The 22,000-nt window shown below is 38.7% G+C and overlaps 1 protein-coding gene across 2 annotated transcripts in view; it reads right to left on the bottom strand.

The window, feature by feature from the left end:
• Positions 1 to 22,000, bottom strand: part of ANKS4B (ankyrin repeat and sterile alpha motif domain containing 4B) — a 51,356-nt gene that overhangs the window by 14,724 nt on the left and 14,632 nt on the right. For both annotated transcript variants that reach the window (XM_052662382.1, XM_052662376.1), the window contains exon 2: positions 21,672 to 21,751. The gene's annotated coding sequence lies outside the window, so the exon portion shown is untranslated. The remainder of the gene's footprint in view (positions 1 to 21,671; positions 21,752 to 22,000) is intronic.

Consider the following 22,000-nt stretch of genomic DNA (forward strand, 5'->3'; position numbering starts at 1 on the left):
GTGATGTATGTGCTGTTAATTCTCTCTATTGTTTCTTGCTTTTATTTTAATGACTGTATATTGAAGTTAAGTCAAATAATCTTCTACAAAAATTCAGATTGTTCATTTGTGTGTAATGAGTGGTTTCTTTTGTTAACAAATCCTTTGAATCTAAAATGAAAGTAAAACTTTTGGCAAAACAGAGGCTTTAAGCTTTTTCATATCCTTGCAGCCTTTATTATTTGCCTTTTCATTTAAAGTTATCTTAGTGGATGTGAAATGGTACCACTGTTGTTTAAATTTTTTTTTCTTAATAAGTAACAATGTTGATAATGTTTTAAGTGCTTATTAGCTATTTTACATTAAAAATTTTTTATTAGGTTGTCTTATTATTATTGAATTATAAGAGTTCTTTATATGTCCTAGATAAAAATCCTTTATCAGATATAGTTTGAACTTAATGAAAATGAAAACAAACATTTCAAAATTTACAGGACACAATTAAAACAGAACTGGGAGAACTTTGCAGTTTTTAATGCTTATGTTATCAACAGAAAAGAAGAAAAATCTCAAATCATTAACTTAAACTTTTTTCTTATGGAAATAAGGAAAAGAACAGAAAAATTAGTGTAAATAAAGAACATAATATAAAACCAAAACATGGTTCAAATATATCTGTAATCAAAGTAAGTGTAAAGAGGCCAAATTCACCAATTAAAAGATTCAGCCATGTCTTTTTTTTTTGCTACTTTCTTTTTTTTTTTTTTAATTTTTAGTTTTACTTTATTTTACTTTACAATACTGTATTGGTTTTGCCATACATTGACATGAATCCACCACGGGTGTACATGCGATCCCAAACATGAACCCCCCTCCCACTTCCCTCCCCACAACATCCCTCTGGGTCATCCCCGTGCACCAGCCCCAAGCATGCTGTATCCTGCATTAGACATAGACTGGTGATTTGATTCTTACGTGATAGTATACATGTTTCAATGCTATTCTCCCAAATCATCCCACCCTCTCCCTCTCCCTCTGAGTCCAGAAGTCTGCTATACACATCTGTGTCTTTTTTGCTGTCTTGCATACAGGGTCATCATTGCCATCTTTCTAAATTCCATATATATGTGTTAGTATACTGTATTGGTGTTTTTCTTTCTGGCTTACTTCACTCTGTATAATAGGCTCCAGTTTTATCCATCTCATCAGAACTGATTCAAATGTATTCTTTTTAATGGCTGAGTAATACTCCATTGTGTATATGTACCACAGCTTTCTTATCCATTCATCTGCTGATGGACATCTAGGTTGTTTCCATGTCCTGGCTATTATAAACAGTGCTGCGATGAACATTGGGGTACATGTGTCTCTTTCAACTCTGGTTTCCTCGGTGTGTATGCCCAGCAGTGGGATTGCTGGGTCATAAGGCATTTCTATTTGCAATTTTTTAAGGAATATCCACACTGTTTTCCTTAGTGGTTGTACTAGTTTGCATTCCCACCAACAGTGTAGGAGGGTTCCCTTTTCTCCACACCCTCTCCAGCATTTATTGCTTGCAGATTTTGGGGTCACAGACATTCTGACTGGTGTGAAGTGGTACCTCATTGTGGTTTTGATTTGCATTTCTCTGATAATGAGTGATGTTGAGCATCTTTTCATGTGTTTGTTAGCCATCCATATGTCTTCTTTGGAGAAATGCCTATTTAGTTCTTTGGCCCATTTTTTGATTGGGTCGTTTATTTTTCTGGAATTGAGCTGCATAAGTTGCTTGTATATTTTTGAGATTAGTTGTGTGTCAGTTGCTTCATTTGCTATTATTTTCTCCCATTCAGAAGGCTGTCTTTTCACCTTGCTTATATTTTCCTTTGTTGTGCAGAAGCTTTTAATTTTAATTAGATCCCATTTGTTTATTTTTGCTTTTATTTCCAGAATTCTGGGAGGTGGATCATAGAGGATCCTGCTGTGATTTATGTCGGAGAGTGTTTTGCCTATGTTCTCCTCTAGGAGTTTTATAGTTTCTGGTCTTACATTTAGATCTTTAATCCATTTTGAGTTTATTTTCATGTGCGGTGTTAGAAAGTGATCTAGTTTCATTCTTTTACAAGTGGTTGACCAGTTTTCCCAGCACCACTTGTTAAAGAGATTGTGTTTACTCCATTGTATATTCTTGCCTCCTTTGTCAAAGATAAGGTGTCCATAAGTGTGTGGATTTGTCTCTGGGGTTTCTATTTTGTTCCATTGATCTATATTTCTGTCTTTGTGCCAGTACCATACTGTCTTGATGACTGTGGCTTTATAGTAGAGCCTGAAGTCAGGCAAGCTGATTCCTCCAGTTCCATTCTTCTTTCTCAAGATTGCTTTGGCTTCAGCCATGTCTTATTTGTAATAGACACACTTAAAAATATAAAATTGCAAAAAAAAAGTGAAAGCAAAAAAGGAAAAGTTATATCAAGAAAATACTAACAACAAATTGGTATAGCTATATTTGTATCAGACAAAAAGGTAGTTTAAGCCAAACAATTACCAAGGATAAAGAGATAGTGATGAAAGGAAAAATTTATCAAGAAAATATGATAGTTCTAAACTTGTATGTACCAAATAATATAGCCCCAAAATAGAAAAAAAAAGCTAATATTAATAGAATTTAAAGAGAAAGAACAAATCTGCTATCATAGCAAGAGATTTTAACACACTCCCTTAATATTATATATCAATCAGACTTAAGATTAGGAAAGGTATAAAAAATTGAATACAATTAAAAAGCTTTATCTAACAAGCCTATATAGAACACTGTATTCAATAGAAAATGCATGTTCTTTAAAAGCACACTGAGAATGCTTGTAACTTTCTGTTATATGAAATAGAACCTAATAGAACCCATGCAGGCCTCAACAAACATCAAATAGTAGGTTTCATGTAGATCATATTCTCTGAAGACATTGCAATAAAATTAGAACCCATCATCCTTATACAACTGATTAACTGTTGCATGTTTTTTGTGATATAACTTTTCCATCATTGTCATCATCTTGCATGTATTTTTTCTTCTCTTTAATGCACTATAAATATTTCCCACGTTGTTACAAAATATCTAATATGCTTGGATAATAGTTGGTATTGATGTGAAGGAGGTATATATTTGAAGTCTGTAACTGTTTATTCCTCATCTATTTTCATTTAAGTCTTTATTCTGCTGCTGCTAAATCACTTCAGTCGTGTTTGACTCTGTGTGACCCCATAGATGGCAGCCCACCAGGCTCCCCTGCCCCAGGGATTCTCCAAGCAAGAACAATGGAGTGGGTTGCCGTTTCCTTCTCCAATGCATGAAAGTGAAAAGTGAAAGTGAAGTCACTCAGTCTGACTCTTAGTGACCCCATAGACTGCAGCCTACCAGGCTCCTCCATCCATGGGATTTTCCAAGCAAGAGTATTGGAGTGGGGTCTTTATTCTAAGATAAATTAAAACCCACTCTGAAAAAGCAAAAGCTTTCATCTGCAAATCCTTATAATAGTTAGCTTTAAAGGTCAATATTTGTTTCTCTCTTTTTTTTTTTTTTGGTTTCTATGAGAATAGTGGAAGCTGTAGAAGCAAAACCTGGAAGGCAACATTATTTATTTGTTTTTTTAAAAAAGGAATCTTTTTTATCCTAGAAAAAGTTAAATATCCAAACATGACTGTGGACCCTTTCAGAACAAGGTAACATTGCTTCTCTATCATTTCTGCCTGAGCCACTAAAATTCAGACACAGTTGCATTCATTAATGTACTCTAAAATAGAAAATCATATGTAACCTGAGAAAGGGCTTCTCAAAGATAAACAGATTAATAGAATACTCTGTTCTTCTATACAGTATTGTGTTCTATTCTATTCTACAGTGATAGAATGCTAAGTGCCAATCATAGAAGGAGTCTGCTGACAGATAAAGATCATGATGGTGATAATAATGATAAGGATGATGAGAAGAGGAGAAGAATAAGAAATAGGGTAGAAGCAAAGGAAAAGGAAGCCAGAACAATTATAAAGGAGAGGAATAAGGACTGCAAGTGGGAGACAAAGAGGAGAAAGAAGAGTTTCTCAAATCCAGTAGTACTTATGACTTGGACTTAAACTCTTCCTATGAAATGGTAAAAAACTGAGATACACACACACACACACACACACACACACACTCATATATATATTTGTTGTTGTTGTTTAGTTGCTCAGTCATGTCCATCTCTTTGCAGCTCCATGAATTATAGCCTGCCAGGCCCTTTTCCCGTGGGATTTCTCAGGCAAGAATACTGGTGTAGGTTGCCATTTCCTTCTCCAGGGCATCTTCCTGACCCAGGGATATAACTTGGTTTTCGTGCATTAGCAAGCATATTCTTTACCACCACCTATATATATATATATAGGCTTCCCTTAGCACCCTTTGGCACTTCCCTAAGAAAACTTCCTAGAGAAGATTGGATGGGAAGGGAGAGGGAAAGCAGAAATAAATCTTTCTGAACTTGAAACTCCTTTTTACCTCATTTCTTAAAGAGGAGGTTGAGAAAGAGAGTTGAACTTGGAGCTAGATAGAGTCCATATGGTCTAATGCACGTTATTCCATCTATTTGAGTCTCTATTTCTTTGTGGATAAAGTTGGAGGAGATTGTTCATGATCCTATCTTCAATTCCTTACAAGCGGTTGGATAATTGTGTGGTAATTGTGATTTCTGACTATATTTTTATTATGGAAATAAGTGTTTGAGTCTGTTCCAACAGTATGCTGCTATTCTTTAGGAAGGTCAAAGAAGACCTGCCATACATACAGAGATTTTGAAGATTAGACTTAAATGGTGATGACCATTCCTTGTATTGTTCTTCTAACTAGCTAGTTAAGGCTCTCATCAACCTTCCTGCTGCAACAAACCCTGCTACCCACATCTCCCTTTACTCCTGCAGTATTAGTATAACTTTAGTGAAACATCCTGCAAGTGACTTCTGTGTCACTGGTTGCTGCTTAGGTTCAGAGGAGTAGGCTCTATTTCCTTCTTTGTTTTTCTAAAACTCCAGAAACTTAACCTATTACCAGGATCCCCAAGAATGTAATTCTGAGAGCCCTTCTGCCTAGATACCACTTCTTTTTGCCAAAGACTCGTAGGAAAACAGGGTTAATGAGCTTCCAGAGACAGTATTTGCAGAGATCCTCTCACCAGTGGGTCTCCTTTTCCCCACAGAGCAATGCCATTTTCAACTCTTCATTGTTGTGTTTATAATTTTGTGACCTCTCTTGTTTAATAGCAGCTACCTGATAGCTGCTTCCCTGGTAGCTCAGAGGTTAAAGCGTCTGCCTCCAATGCGGGAGACCCGGGTTCAATCCCTGGGTCGGGAAGATCCCCTGGAGAAGGAAATGGTAACCCACTAAAGTATTCTTGCCTGGAGAATCCCATGGACGGAGAAGCCTGGTAGGCTACAGTCCACGGGGTCACAAAGAGTCAGACACGACTAAGCGACTTCACCCTCACCTTCACCTGATAGCTGAGTGGTCTGAACAGGAGTCCCATGTACCATGAAGGCAATCCTGATCAAGTAGCCTTTGGATGGAGGATTTATTCAGGACTCTGATCTATCTATATAAGAGAGTTGTATATGATCCTTTGCTCAGGGAGAGGAAAAGAAGAGAAAAAGACTAGTGCTAGGTAATACTTCCAGTCCACCGCAAGAAAAGTGCCACCATGCCAGCAAAGTGGAAAACAATCTTCTCCTTTGTTCTGAAAAACCATTCATTGCTCTTTGGGAAAGAAATTCAACAGCTTGTGCAACCCATGTTTTTATTAATGAGATTGCCCCCTGAACCGCAAGGGATCTGGCTTTCAAAAGCACGCATTGTTTGCTCTTCAAAGCTATTCACATCTAATTACAGAGGAAATTCCCTTGTCTGGTAGGGAGGCACAATTTTTATGTAGTAAGGAAAATGAAAAGATCCAAGCAGAAAATTTACTTTTAACAAGATTACTTCACCTAATGAGTATCTGATTATAAATTCTATTGAAAATAAAAGCAATAATAGAAAGTAAATGAAAATAAAGGGGATTACAAAAGCCCTGTTTTTAGCCAGAAAACTTAGATGAATCAGGCAAGGGCAGAACCAGGCATCGTTAACACACAACTATATGTGTTGAATGGGTTTATGATAAATATATCTGTTGCAGTAGAGACATTTTCATATGGATTATTAAGAAATGTCACTTACATGTGTATTTTTTCTGTTCATCACAGTACTAAAACTGTTGAACCTATTTGATGTGGACTTTTTCTATTAAAAAGAGATTTCAACAACCCTGCTTTTCATTTAAACTCATAGGTAACTCAAAGTACAAAGAAACTTTCTTTCCCACACTGAAGACCATTGGTGGTGTTTTCCTTTGAAACACTGTTAAACACAAACATGAAGCAATCAAAAGAACCATTGTCTTCCCTTTTGCTTTTTCTTCTTCAAATGAAAGCATTTATGAAAATATTTAGGTGGATAAATGGAGTATTGAAATTATAATGTCCCTGAAGTATTGATGGGGTTTAATTTATTCACATAAGTTTCAAGACATTCAAAGTCCTTTTTTTTTTTTTTTTTTTTTGCCAGAAAAACAGACAGAGCTGTTATTGTACCATCTGGTCTGCATGAGGCATATCTTGGCATCCCTTAACTGCACATTTTATAAATGCTAAACTCCAGATGGCAATACATTGTAACAGTGGAGAGCTTTATAAAGGTTTCCAAAAAACAAATTCTTCAAAATGTGAATATTAGATACTCTAAGCAGGGGCTATGAATTTAAATTTCATACTTGGATTAACTGACTTTGTTAGCTGGACAAATTTCCTTTTATCTAATGCCTTTTCCCTTTCCTAATTAATTGTGGTTTTAAGAATTGAAAACCTCAATCAACATAAATCATATGATATGATTCCTCACCCAAAGTTTAAGTTCTATAAAAACTTCAGAAACAGTGATCACTGGGAAACCTACATTAGCTGCCATTTTGTTTCAAGATAGCAGGATTATGACATAGGGGAGGTGTGTTATAGCAGTCTTAAAGCAGATTATCAAATAGCATTAAAACCATTTCTCAAAGCTGATAGTTAGACTGAGAAGACAGGAAAATGTGAATGTTGAGCATTGTACTGAAATAAAGCCAAAGTACAGTAATGGTTAAGAATATAGATTCTTAAGTCATAAAGGAAACTCTTCATTTTCTTAAATTTTTTTCTCTGTCATCTGCATTTTTCTTTTCAAAAATAAGAACAACAATTGGGATCTGGAGTTTTCATCATCCTGTACCCAAGTGGCTCAGTGATAAAGAATGTCTGCCAAGCAGGAGATGTAGGTTTGATCCCTGGGTCGGGAAGATTCCCTGAGAAGAAAATGGCAACCCACTCCAATATTCTTGCCTTGAAAATTTCATGAACAGAGGAGCATTGTGGGCTACAGTCCATGGGATTGCAAAAGAGTTGTACACAACTTACCAACTAAACAACAACATACCTTACAACACAGTAAAAAGAACATATATCTTATAGTTACACAGAGTTTTATTTCAATCTGAGAGTTTATAGTGGTTCTCTAAGGCTGCCACCTGATGTGAACAGTCAAGTCACTGGAAAGGACCCTGATGCTGGGAAAGATTAAAGGCAAAAGGAGAAGAGGGTGGCAGAGGATAATATGGTTGGTTAGTATTACCAACTCAAAGAATATAAGTTTGAGCAAACTCCAGGAGATAGGGAGAGACAGGGATGTCTGGTGTGCTGCAGTCCATGAGTCACAAAGAGTCAGATACAACTTAACAACAACAACAACAAAGGCTGCTATAAATAGTATCTCAAACTGGGTGGCTTAAATATCAGAATATTTTTTCTTAGAGTTCTGGAAGATAGAAATCTGAGATTAAAGTGAGGGCAGAATTGGTTTCTTCTGAGGGCAATGAGGAAAAGATTTGTCCCAGGCCTCTGTCCTTGACTTATAAAAGGTCATCTTTCCCATGTCTTCACCTTGTCTTCCCTCTGTATATGTCTATGCCCAAATTCCTTCTTCTCATAAGGACACAAATCATATTGTATTAGGGCCTACCCTAAAGACCTCATTTTCAATTAATCATCTCTGTAAAGACCCTAGTTCCAAATACAATCACATTCTGATGTACCTAGGCTTTTTTGAAGGAGGGCAGGGGAGCTTCAACTTTAATTCTTGTCATTTTCATCTGCATGAAATATCTTTTTCCATCCCCTTACTTTCAATCTATTTGTGTCCTTGGCCTAAAGTGGGTCTTTTCTGGGCAGCATATTGTAGCCTTGTTTTTTTTTATCCAATCTGCTACTCTGGGTCTTTTGATTGGAGCATTTAGTCTGTTGGCTTTTAAGGTATTGATAGATATGTATTAATTTCCATTTTAAATGTTGTTTTCCCATTGATTTTGTATTTCTTCTTTATCCCTTTGCTTTTCTGTTTTCCCTTTTGTGGTTTGATAATTTTCTTTTGTATTATATTATGCTTATGTTCTTTTTCTTTTGGTTTTCATCAATCTATTGTATGTTTTTGGTTTCCAATTACCCTGTTATTCAAGTATATTAACCTGTGCTTCCTGTTCCTGGATATCTGTTGAATTTGAGAAGTTATCAGCCATCATTTCTTCAAATAACTTCTCAATTTCCTTTTTACTTTCTTTTCCTTCTGGGATCCCTATTGTGTGTAGATTGGCACACTTTATATGCTCCCATAGGTCTCTTATTTTGCTTTCATTTTTTTCATTGGTTTTTCAGTCTGTTGTTCTGACTGGGTGATTTCCATTGTTCTATCTTTCATATCATTTATTCAGTCTTCTGCATTATTCATTCTGCTATCATTGCTTTAGCTTAGCTTTAACCTTGGTGAACAAGTTCCCTAATTTTTCCTTTTACACTTTCTAGTTTCTTTTTATAGTGATCAGCATTTCTAATTCCTTCAGTATTTTCATTATCTCTTATTTTGAACTCATGTCTATTAGCCTGAATAGATCTATTACATCATTTGTTTTTTCAGGAAAATCCTCTTGATCTTTTCATTGGGAGTGGCTCCTCTGCTTCTTTTAGTTATGTCTCTTGTTCCATGAGTTTAGGAGAAACAATTCTATACTGCGGTCTTGGAGGGGCTTTTTTCTACGGACGTTTGTATGGATTTATTTTTTGGTGTGAAAGTTATTTTTAGTGTGTCTGCCTCCTGCCTCTTTCCTCAGCATTTGCTGGCCATTACCCCTTGATAGGAGGTGTGACTGGTGTTTTGGTGACCAGAGCCTGTATTAGACATTGAGCAGGGACTCCTCTTTGCTATGTGGCTGTCACGACCCTGTCATGGGCCAGGCATGTTCCCTAGTTGTTGGAGTAGAAGCCTTCAGATGCATTTCTGAGCTGCGTTTCTGAGCTGCAGTGTGAGGTAGGTGGAATTGCAGTGCTCCCACTGGAAGAGGAGCTGCTGAGTATTCCTCTGCCAGAGCTGTTAACCAGTGACAGTGCTCTGTCGTGTTATCTGTCACACATTTTGCAGGCTTACAAAGTGCACCACGGTTGGCACTGCCCTTGGCCCCATCTCATCTTTGGAAATGCTGGCAATGAGCCCTGGTATCTATCAGGTATTGTTTTTACAAGGCCACCTGCACAGATGCACTGAAGTCAGGTTCAAGAACTGCAGAAGCTGTGCGCCTGGATCTGCTAGGAGCACAATGGAGGCAGCTTAGACCCTGGCCCAGTCCAGCCCCCAGGTGCGTGTGCCCACAAGTCCACAGCTGCTACGGCCAGAGCTGTCTCAGCCATGTGAGCACCTGTTGTCCACTCAGATATCCTGCAGGCACTGAATTTACAAAGCCAGCAGTGGAAGTGTAAATCTGCAGCTTGTGGAGCCAAGGGGAGAGATTTCAGCCTTGCTTCCTAGGCCATGAAGGCCCTGGGACTCAGCTGTGGTTTTAAGCCCTGACTGGCTGTGGGCAACACACTGGCATCTGATCCCAGAGCCTCCTGAGGCAGCTTTGGGCTGTGGGATGGCCTGAGGTGGCAGCTGTGGTACAGAAGCCTGCTGGGATGGTGCCTGGGTTGTGAGAGCCCACCAAGGTGGTGGCTGGGGCGGGCTCTTCCAGAGCCCTTGGAGGCAGGGAGTAACAAGTGAAGAAAACTGCTAAGGCAGCCCCACCTCTCCCTATCCTATAGTGGCCTGGGTTTCCTTCTCCTCACAATCTCAGTTGCAGTCATGGCACACTCTAGTGCCTTCAGGCATCTCCACACAGCCAACAGCACTCCTCTCTCCAGGAGTGTCCTCTAAACCCCAAGTTTTAGCACCCAGCCCTCACACAGCCCAGCAACATGTGTCTAAGGCTATAATGAGCAGGGTGTTGACAAATGTTTGTGTAGGTCTCTCGCTATTTTGTCTGCCACAAACCAGTTGCTGTGCCCTTCTCTGAGCCTCTAAAGTTCACTTTCTATTACAGATCTCCCTACAAGTGAGGGGGCTTCCCAGGGTACAGGAAGCTTTCCTTTTTTCAGCTCCCTTCTAAGGCCACAGTTCCCATCCCACTTCCTTTTTTTTTTTCCTTTCATCCTACCCAGTTACATGGAGATCTATCTTGTCCTTTTCAGGTATTTGAAGTCTTCTACCAGTGTTCTAGAGGGGTTCTGTGGGAATTGTTCAGTTTGTAGATGTATTTTTGATGTATTTGTGGAGGAGATGAGATCCAAATACTTCTAGTCCACCAACTTGATGTAAATAGATTAAATGCTTCAACTAAGAGATATAAATTGGCTGAATGGATACCAAAACAAAATCCATGTACATATTGTCTATAGGAGAACAACCTCAGACCTAAGGACACATACAGGCTGAAAGTGAGTATATGGAAAAATATATTCCATGCAAATAAAAATCAAAAGAAAGCTCTAGTAGCAATACTCTTATCAGGCAAAACAGACTTTAAAATAAAGACTGTTACAAGAGACAAGAGTTTCCCAGGTAGCACTAGTAGTAAAGAACCTGCCTGCCAATGCAGGAGATATAAGAGAGGCAGGTTCAATCCCTGGGTCAGGAAGATTCCCTGGAGAAGAGCATGGCAATCCACTCCAGTGTTGTTGCCTGAAGAATCCCTTGGACATAGGAACAAAGAGTCAGGCATGACTGAAGTGACTCATGCACACACAAGAGATAAGGGACTCTCCATGAAGATCAAGGGATTGATCCAAGAAGAAGATATAACAACTGTAAATGTATATGCACCCAGCATAGGAGCACCTTGATATATAAGGCAGATGTTAACAGACTCAAAAGGGGAAATTGGCAGTAACACAACAATAGTGAGGAACTTTAGCACCCCCTGACATAGGTGGACAGATCATCCAGACAGAAGAGCAGTAAGAAACCACAGGCCTTAAATGACACATTAAACCAGATGGATGTAATTGCTATTTATAGAGCATTTAATCTGAAATCAGCCAAATACACATTCTTCTCAAGTATATGGAACACTCTCCAGGATAGATCACAAGCTGGGTCACAAGGCAAACCTTGGTAAATTTAAGAAAATTGAAATCACTTCAAGCATCTTTTCCAGCCACAACACTATGAGATTAGAAATTAACTACAAGAAAAAATATAAAAAGCACAAACACATGGAGGCTAAACAATGTGCTACTAAGCAGACAATAGATCAGTGAAGAAAACAAAATGGAAATCAAAAAGTATCTAGAGGAAAATGAAAACAAAACAAACAAAACAATGACAAACCAAAAGCTATGGGACAGTGGAAAAGCAGTTATAAGAGGGAAGTTTACAGAGCTATAACTATGTTTCAGGAAACAAGAAAAATCTCAAATAAACAACCTAACCCTACCCTAAAGCAACTAGAGAAAGAAGAACAAACAAAACTCAAAGTTAGCAGAAGGAAAGAAATTATGAAGATCAGAGTGGAAAGAAATGAAATAGAGATGAAGAAAATGGTATAAAAGAATAATGGAACTAAAAGCAGTTCTTTGAAAAGATGAACAAAATTGATATGTGCTTATCCAGATTCATCATGGGAAAAAAAAAAGGAAGAGGACTCAAATTAGTAAAAGGAAAAATGGAAAACAAGAAGTTACAATGAACACCACAGAAATACAAAGAATCATTAGACTACTACAAGCAACTATTTGCCAATATAATGGAGAGTCTAGAAGAAATGGAGAAAGTATTAAAAAGGTACACTCTTCCAAGAGTGAACCAAGAAGACATAGAAAATATGACCAGACTGATAAGTACTAAAATTGAAATGGTGATTAAAAACTTCCAACAGGCAAACGTCTATGACTAGATAGATTCACATGCAAATTATATCAAGCATTAAGAGTTAATACCTATTCTTCTGAAACTCTCAAAAAATTTCAGAGAAACACTTCCAAACTCATTCTATGAGGCCACTATCACCCTGATGCCAAAACCAGACAAAGATATCACAAAAAGAGAAAGCTACAGGCCAATACCCCTGATGAAAATATAATCCAGCAATAACTCTTGGCATATATCCAGAGAAAACCATAATTCAGCAAGATACATGCACCTCAGTGTTCATTGCAGCACTATTTACAATAGCCAGACATGGAAGCAACCTAAATATCATCAACAGAGGAATGGATAAAGAAGATATGATACATATATACAATGGAATATTACTCAGCCAATGAAAAGAATGAAATAATGCCACTTACAGCAACATGGGTGAACCTAGAGATTACTATATTAAGTAAAAGTAAATCAGAAAAAGACAAATATCATATGATATCACTTATATGTGGAATCTCAAAAAATGATACAAATGAACTTGTTTACAAAAGAGAAACAGACTCACAGACTTTGAAAACAAACTTGTGGTTACAAAAGGGAAAAAGGGTGGGGGAGGGATAATTTAAGAGTTTGGGATTGACATACACATACTACTGTATCAGTTCAGTTCAGTTCAGTTCAGTCGCTCAGTCGTGTTTGACTCTTTGCGACCCCATGAATCGCAGCACGCCAGGCCTCCCTGCCCATCACCATCTCCCGGAGTTCAATCAGACTCACGTCCATCAAGTCCGTGATGCCATCCAGCCATGTCATCCTCGGTTGTCCCCTTTTCCTCCTGCCCCCAATCCCTCCCAGCATCAAAGTCTTTTCCAATGAGTCAACTCTTCGCATGAGGTGGCCAAAGTACTGGAGTTTCAGCTTTAGCATCATTCCTTCCAAAGAAATCCCAGGGTTGATCTCCTTCAGAATGGACTGGTTGGATCTCCTTGCAGTCCAAGGGACTCTCAAGAGTCTTCTCCAACCCCACACTTCAAAAGCATCAATTCCTCGGCACTCAGCCTTCTTCACAGTCCAACTCTCACATCCATACATGACCACAGGAAAAACCATAGCCTTGACTAGATGGACCTTAGTCAGCAAAGTAATGTCTCTGCTTTTGAATACGCTATCTAGGTTGGTCATAACTTTTCTTCCAAGGAGTAAGCGTCTTTTAATTTCATGGCTGCAGTCACCATCTGCAGTGATTTTGGAGCCCTCCAAAATAAAGTCTGACACTGTTTCCACTGTTTTCCCATCTATTTCCCATGAAGTGATGGGACCAGATGCCATGATCTTTGTTTTCTGAATGTTGAGCTTTAAGCCAACTTTTTCACTCTCCTCTTTCCCTTTCATCAAGAGGATCTTCAGTTCCTCTTCACTTTCTGCCATAATGGTGGTGTCATCTGCATATCTGAGGTTATTGATATTTCTCCCAGCAATCTTGATTCCAGCTTGTGTTTCTTCCAGTCCAGCGTTTCTCATGATGTACTCTGCATAGAAGTTAAATAAGCAGGGTGACAATATACAGCCTTGATGTACTCCTTTTCCAATTTGGAACCAGTCTGTTTTTCCATGTCCAGTTCTAACTGTTGCTTCCTGACCTGCATACAGATTTCTCAAGAGGCAGGTTAGGTGGTCTTGTATTCCCATCTCTTTCAGAATTTTCCACAGCTTATTGTGATCCACACAGTCAAAGGCTTTGGCATAGTCAATAAAGCAGAAATAGATGTTTTTCTGGAACTCTCTTGCTTTTTCCATGATCCAGCAGATGTTGGCAATTTGATCTCTAGTTCCTCTGCCTTTTCTAAAACCAGCTTGAACATCAGGGAGTTCACGGTTCACGTATTGCTGAAGCCTGGCTTGGAGAATTTTGAGCATTACTTTACTAGCATGAGATGAGTGCAATTGTGTGGTAGTTTGAGCATTCTTTGGCATTGCCTTTCTTTGGGATTGGAATGAAAACTGACCTTTTCCAGTCCTGTGGCCACTGCTGAGTTTTCCAAATTTGCTGGCATATTGAGTGCAGCACTTTCACAGCATCAACTTTCAGGATTTGAAACAGCTCTACTGGAATTCCATCACCTCCACTAGTTTTGTTCGTAGTGATGCTTTCTAAGGCCCACTTGACTTCACTTTCCAAGATGTCTGGCTCTAGATGAGTGATAACATCATCATGATTATCTGGGTCATGAAGATCTTTTTTGTACAGTTCTTCCATGTATTCTTGCCACCTCTTCTTAATATCTTCTGCTTCCGTTAGGTCCATACCATTTCTGTCCTTTATCGAGACCATCTTTGCATGAAATGTTCCCTTGGTATCTCTAATTTTCTTGAAGAGATCTCTAGTCTTTCCCATTCTGTTGTTTTCCTCTATTTCTTTGCATTGATCGCTGAAGAAGGCTTTCTTATCTCTTGCTATTCTTTGGAACTCTGCATTCAGATGCTTATATCTTTCCTTTTCTCCTTTGCTTTTCACCTCTCTTCTTTTCACAGCTATTTGTAAGGCCTCCCCAGACAGCCATTTTGCTTTTTTGCATTTGTTTTTCTTGTGGATGGTCTTGATCCTTGTCTCCTGTACAATGTCATGAACCTCATTCCATAGTTCATCAGGCACTCTATCTATCAGATCTAGGCCCTTAAATCTATTTCTCACTTCCACTGTATATAGTCAACAAAGACTGACTCTATAGCACAGAGAACTCTACTCAGTATTATATAATGACCTATATAGGAAAAGAAACTGAAAAAGAAACAATTTACGTATATGTATAACTGAATCACTTTGCTGTACACCTGGAACTAACAAAATAGGGCAAATCAACTATATTCCAATATAAAATAAAAATTAAATTATCAATTAAAATGAAAAGATACATGCATGCTATACCCATGAACAGAGGAGCCTGGTGGGTCACAGTCCATGGAATTGCAAAAGAGTCATACATGATTTAAAGACCAAAAACAAAACAACAACAACAAAATACAATACTCATAGCAGCACTGTTTACAATAGCCAAGACATGAAAATGACCTAAATGTCCAAGGAATGGATAAAGAAGATGTGAGATATATAATACTCAGTCATAAAAAAGTGAAATAATGTCTTTTGCAGGAACATGGATGGACATAGAGATTATCATACTAAGCAAAGTAAGTCAAAAAGAGAAAGACAAATACCATACAATATTACCTATTTGTGAAATATAAAATATGATACAAATAAATGTGTCTACAGAACAGAAGCAAACTCACAGACACAGAGAACAGACTTGTGGTTGTCGAGGGGGAAAGGGGTGGGAAGGGAAGGATTGGGAGTTTGGGTTTAGCAGATGCAAACTAGAGTATATAGGATGGATAAACAATAAGATCCTACTGTATAGCACAGGGAACTATACTCAATATCCTGTGATAAATGACAATGGAAAAGAATATGAAAAAGAATATATGTCTGTGTGTGTATGTGTGTGTGTATATAACTGAATCACTTTGCTGTACAGCAGAAATTAACACAACATTGTAAATGAATTATGTTGTTGTTCAGTTACCCAGCTGTGTTCGACTCTTTGCAGCCCCACGGACTGCAGCACACCAGACCTCCCTGTCCCTCACCATCTCCCGAAGATTGCCCAAGTTCATGTCTGTTGCATCAGTGATGCCATCTCATCCTCTGACGCCCTCCTCTCCTTCTGCCCTCAATCTTTTCCAGCACCAGGGACTTTTCCAATGAGTTGGCTGTTCGCATCAGGTGATCAAAATACTGGAGCTTCAGCTTCAGCATCAGTCCTTCCAATGAGTATTCAGGGTTGGTTTCCCTTAAGATTGACTCGTTTGATCTCCTTGCTGTCCATGGGACTCTCATGAGTCTTCTCCAGAACCCCAGTCCAAAGGCATCAATTCTTTGGCGCTCTGCCTTCTTCACGGTCCAGCTCTGACAAACATACTAGACCACTGGGAAGACCATAGCCTTGACTACAGCCCTTTGTCAGCAGAGTAATGTCTCTGTTTTTCAAGACCCTGTCTAGGTTTGTCATAGCTTTCCTGCCAAGTAGCAATCATCTTCTGATTTCATGGCTAGAGGCACCATCCACAGTGATTTCAGAGCCCAAGAAGAGGAAATCTGTCACTACTTCCACGTTTTTCCCCTTCTATTTGTCATGAAGTAATGGGGTCAGATCTTAGTTTTTTTAATATTTAGTTCTAAGCTGACTCTTTCACTCTCCCCCTTGATCCTCATCAAGAGGCTCTTTAGTCCTTCTTCACTTTCTGCCATTAAAGGGGTATCATCCACATATCTGAGGTTGTTGATATTTCTCCTGCGTATCTTGATTCCAGCTCAGCATTTTTCATGATGTGCTCAGTATATAGGTTAAATAAGCAGGGTGACAATAGACAGCCCTGTCATATCATACTTCAATAAAATATTAAAAATATTGTGGGGGACAAATTCATTCCATAACAGCTTACTACTTAGTAGCTAATCAGCTTGGGGGAAATTCACTTAAGGAGCCTTTATTTCCTTTTCTTATTCCTATCTTGAAGGTTATCCATCATTGTCCAGCATAGGACCTATACACAAAGGGCAAAAATGCCCTTCCCTCCTTCCTACAGTGACTTATTAGGGTTTCTGAGGACCATCTATTCTTTCCCAGTGTTCTGTGTGAAATGTGAATGATAAAGGAATGGGTTTATAAAACCCTCCTGAGAACCAAAAGAGGAAGGGGTAGATTAGAAATTTAGTGAAAGGAGATTTAACAGAATTAAGGGTTACTTGAATAGACAACCCTTCAGGAAATAAGTGGAGCTTCAAACTGTGTTACCCTAATCAAGACCCAAATTCTATAGAGAGCTTGTTTGATAGCTTCCATCTTGTGCCCACCCCTTGTCCAAAGGGTGATGCAAGCAGCTTGACTGGAAGTCTCAGTAAGATTGTATATAATGGGAGATTTTCCTGAAGCCCATAATGGTATTGCTACCAAAAGAAAAAGATCATTTGTGCTCATGCTTGGTCATGTCCAACTCTTTGCATCCCCATGGACTGTAGCCCACCAGGCTCCTCTGCCCATGGAATTTTTCAGGCAAGAATAATGGAGTGGATTGCCATTTCCTACTCCAGGGGATCTTCCTAACCAAAAAATTGAACCCATGTCTCTTGTGTCTCCTGAACTGGAAGACAGATTCTTTACCACTATGCCACCTGGGAAGTCAGAGAAAAGGATACCCGACAGAAAAGAACATACATCTGTGTATTTAAATTTACTTAGTTATGCTTAGGTTTTATTTGTCACATACATAGACATTTGATATCTCCCATCAGAAAGCATAACCCTTAAAGCCTGTCTTTGTCTGCACTTGTACAAATGTGTGTGTTTCTTCTTTTGAGACTCCACAGTTTTACAGTTGCTCAGCACAATGTCCCTCAGAAAATACCTGCACTTCCATAATGTAAAACTGGGCTCATTTTGAAATAAGAATTCTAAATTGTAGTCACACACAACTATTGCCACAATCATGCTCCTTAACAAACCATCCAAAATTGAGTGGCTTAAAAGAATAAGCATTGATTTAACTCATAAGTCTCCAGTTAACTGGTCAATTCTTCTGTGCTCAGATGACCTTGGCGTGGCTCACTCATTCATCAGCAGTCAACTGGCAGGTCACCTGGGAACTGGTTGCTTTAGCATGGCCTCAGCTTAGATGTCAAGGCTATGGTTTTTCCAGTAGTCATATATGGATGTGAGAGTTGGACTATAAAGAAAGCTGAGCACAGAAGAATTGATGTTTTTGAACTGTGGTGTTGGAGAAGACTCTTGAGAGTTCTTTAGACTGCAAGGAGATCCAACCAGTCCATCCTAAAGGAAATCAGTCCTGAATATTCATTGGAAGGACTGATGTTAAAGCTGAAACCCCAATACTTTGGCCACCTGATGCAAAGAGCTGACTCATTTGAAAAGACCCTGATGCTGGGAAAGATTGAAGGCAAGAGGAGAAGGAGATGACAGAGGATGAGATGATTGGATGGCATCATCAGCTCAATGGACATAAGTTTGAGTAAACTCCAGGAGTTGGTGATGGACAGGGAGGCCTGGCATGCTGCAGTCCATGGGGTAAAGAATCGGACACGACTAAGCAACTGAACTGAACTGAACAGCTTAGATGACCTGTCTCTGCTTCTTGTGATTCTTTATCATCTGGGAGGCTACTCTGGGTTTGTTCTCACAGTAAATGAAGAATGCTAACAGAGAGTGCATATGTATATGGGCTTCAAAAGACCTAGCCTCAGAACTGGTGCACCATCATTTCCATCACATTCTATTGGCCAAAACAAGTCACAAAGTCAGTCAGATTCAGGAAGGAGGAAGAGCGAGGAGGACCAGGCTAACTGCAAAGCACCCTGCAAAGAATGGGAGTCCACAGAGGGGTGGAAGGTTGGGACCTTTACAACTGACATACCACATCATCTTAAGAGCTTAAACATTTTACGTTCTATCAACTGGAGGGACTACACCATATTGCCAAGGAAATCTTTATCTCTGTGGTAACCATTATCCTAGCTACTAGGTATAGAGTAACCTGTAATATTTGTAATTATACAAGTTTTTATTTAGAACTTCTGAGCCTTCTCTGTCATTCATTTAAGATGCCCTATCTTTCTATTAACAGATCAATCAAGCCTTTTATATGCCCTTGTCCAATTTCTTTCTGAATCCATTACTGTTACAAAGCTCATTCAATTTCAATCTAGCTAAAGATCCAAAGGGTGAAAATGACATTAACATTGTATAATTAAAGGAGCTACCATATGTTTTTCAAGAATATTCTCATTAACATAATCTATCTTATGTTTACAAGTTAAATTCATATTCTATATTTGAAAGCTATGTTAAGCTATGTTAGCGTACATGATAGAAGATTCTATATTTCTTATTTATCTAATACCACTAAATTATATGGGGCTTCCCTGATAGTTCAGTTGGTAAAGAATCCACCTGCAATGCAGGTGATCCCGGTTCGATTCCTGGGTTGGGAGGATCCCCTGGAGAAGGGAAAGGCTACCCACTCCAGTATTTGCTTTCCTTGTGCCTCAGCTGGTAAAGAATCCACCCACAATGTGGGAGACCTGGGTTCAATCTCTGGCTTGGGAAGATCCTCTGGAGAAGGGAACAGCTACCCACTCCAGTATTCTGGCCTGGAGAATTCCATGGACTATATGTATAGTCCATGAGGTCACAAAGAGATGGACACAACTGATTGACTTTCACAACCTTCCGAAGCTAAATTATAGTTAGTGCTATCTTGTACTTTTAAAGCTACATGAACTGCAAGAGAAGCATGGAGTTTTAGAACACCCACTCATACACACACACACACACAGAACCATAATGAATTAGAATAAGCCTGGAAGTAGGTATCAGAAGACTTGGTTTCTCCCTGGAGCTCTGCTAACTTTCTATATGACTTTGGGCAAGTCACAAAAACCTCTTAGGCTTATTTTCTTCATTTTATATTGAGAAGTTGGACTTTGGAAGTTGTATGAATCAAATCCACTCACTTGGGCAATATATCTTTATATCATTAAGTTTGAATTCATGGGCCTTTCATTCTATAACCTTTACAGATCACTTATATACAAATCAGATTTAATTTTATCAATTTTAAATTACTTTACCTTGTTATTTATCAGCAAGACAATTCAATCAACTGAATGAAATTTAAGAGAAAGTACCACTCCTATCTTCCTATTCCTGTTACAAGAATGATATACTATGTATATTTATAGCCAGTACAGCAAGAGCTCAAACAAATCAGAACAGACAACAGTTGTGAATGTCCAGCATAGCTGGATTGGCTCAGACTGCCTAGATACCTAGATACCTGCACTGACTCCTTCTTCAAGTGACTCATTGGATCTCTGGTAAATAAATGTAGACACACACTTACATACCCACACATAAACAGATAAATGAATAGGAAACACATGTGTTTCTCATTTTTCTCTTTTTAAGTAAAATATGAAAACATACTAATACAGTTCCAATAGTCCAATTTATTGTGGATATCTTTAGTATCAATATTCACAGACCCCATTTAATTCATATATTTTAGTATTTGAAGAGTATTTCAGAGTTTATCTAACCATCTCCTGATGATAACAATTAGGGCATCTTCAATTAATATTTTTACAGTTGTGAAAAGTAAGGCAACAGAATTGGAAATTAAGAATTATAAACTATTGTTTAAAAGAACAGCATTTCAGAAAATAAAGACAGCACCTGCCCAAAGGAGGCAACAATAATGCATTGTTGTTGTGCATGACAACCTAAAACTCTCCTCAAGAAACACCTAATGATTAGCAGGTGAGACGAGGCCTCATGTCAAGTAGAGACCATGGCATTCACAGAAGAGGAGAAGGAACACCTTATAGTTATAAACACACTTAAAATGTCTCATTGAAAAGAATGTGGAAAACATACTTTTGAAAGAGATCCTACTGTTTATTTAGTAAAAGATTAAGTGTCTTTTTGGAAAGATTTGTTTTCCTAACTAGTAAAATGAGACACTACTTGATTGCAGAGAGCCATGCCTTCCTCATTCTCAAAGTTAACCGTACCAACACATTTGTATCCTTGTGCACTTATGCAGAATTGATTCTTAGGGAGTCTGGAGCTAGTTGCTCAGTGACTGTCCCAAATGCAGCATTGGCTGGGTTGGGGCAAGGCAAATGAAATTAATCTCTGACACACTCACCACCCTCATCATTCTCACCAGTTCTCAGAGTGGTCCTCCTTATCTCCATGCCTCCTGCTCAGGGCTTTTGTGCTGCCCCTTCATCATGCAGAACCCCCAGTTTAGGGATCTGAGCAGAGCTTCCCTTTCCAAGGCAACACCTCACACTCTGGAGAAAAAGGCATAACTTTGGGAGAAGCAAGTCTAGGGTAGGGCCTGGGAAGGTGGAACACATTGATCTATTACCTCTCTGACTACCTTCTTAATTAGTCTCTCTGAATCTTGCCCCTACATTCCATCCTCATGGATGGAATGGTCTTCAAATCTCTCCAATGGTCTTCTTATCATAGTCTTAACTATCGTGGTAACAAATTACCTTCACAGTTATAGAAAAAGTGCCACTTTGGGGAAATATGCTTAGGAGTAATTATTGCTATCATGCTTTTGCTCAGAATCTAAATCCTTTCACCACCTCTATCTTCAAAATCCTCCTTCTCCTGGATTTTGCTCTCTCTCCTCCATCCACTGGTATATAATCAACTGATTCCCATAAAGAAGTTAATCACTGGCAATCATTCATTTTCTTGTCTGTTTCCCTTCAGATATTTCCCGTTTTCCTGATCATAAGACTCACCTGATTTCTTAAACATATGGTACCCCAGTTTCCTCCCCTGAAGAGTCTGAGTCAGCAGCTTCTGGGTGGGACACAGGAATCTGTGATATTAACAAAGAGCCCCATGTGACCATTTTTAAATTTTTAATTGGAGGATGATTACTTTACAATGTTTTGTGGCTTTCTGCCATACAACAAACCGAATCAGTCGTAACTATATAGATATCCTCTCCCTCTTGAATCTCCCTCCTGCTCACACCATCCCTTTAGGTCATCACAGAGTGCCAGGCTGGGCTCCCTGTGTCATATAGCAATTTCCCACTAACTATTTTACACATGGTAGTGTATGT

Source organism: Budorcas taxicolor, chromosome 2, assembly GCF_023091745.1.
Source record: "Budorcas taxicolor isolate Tak-1 chromosome 2, Takin1.1, whole genome shotgun sequence".
NCBI lineage: Eukaryota > Metazoa > Chordata > Mammalia > Artiodactyla > Bovidae > Budorcas > Budorcas taxicolor.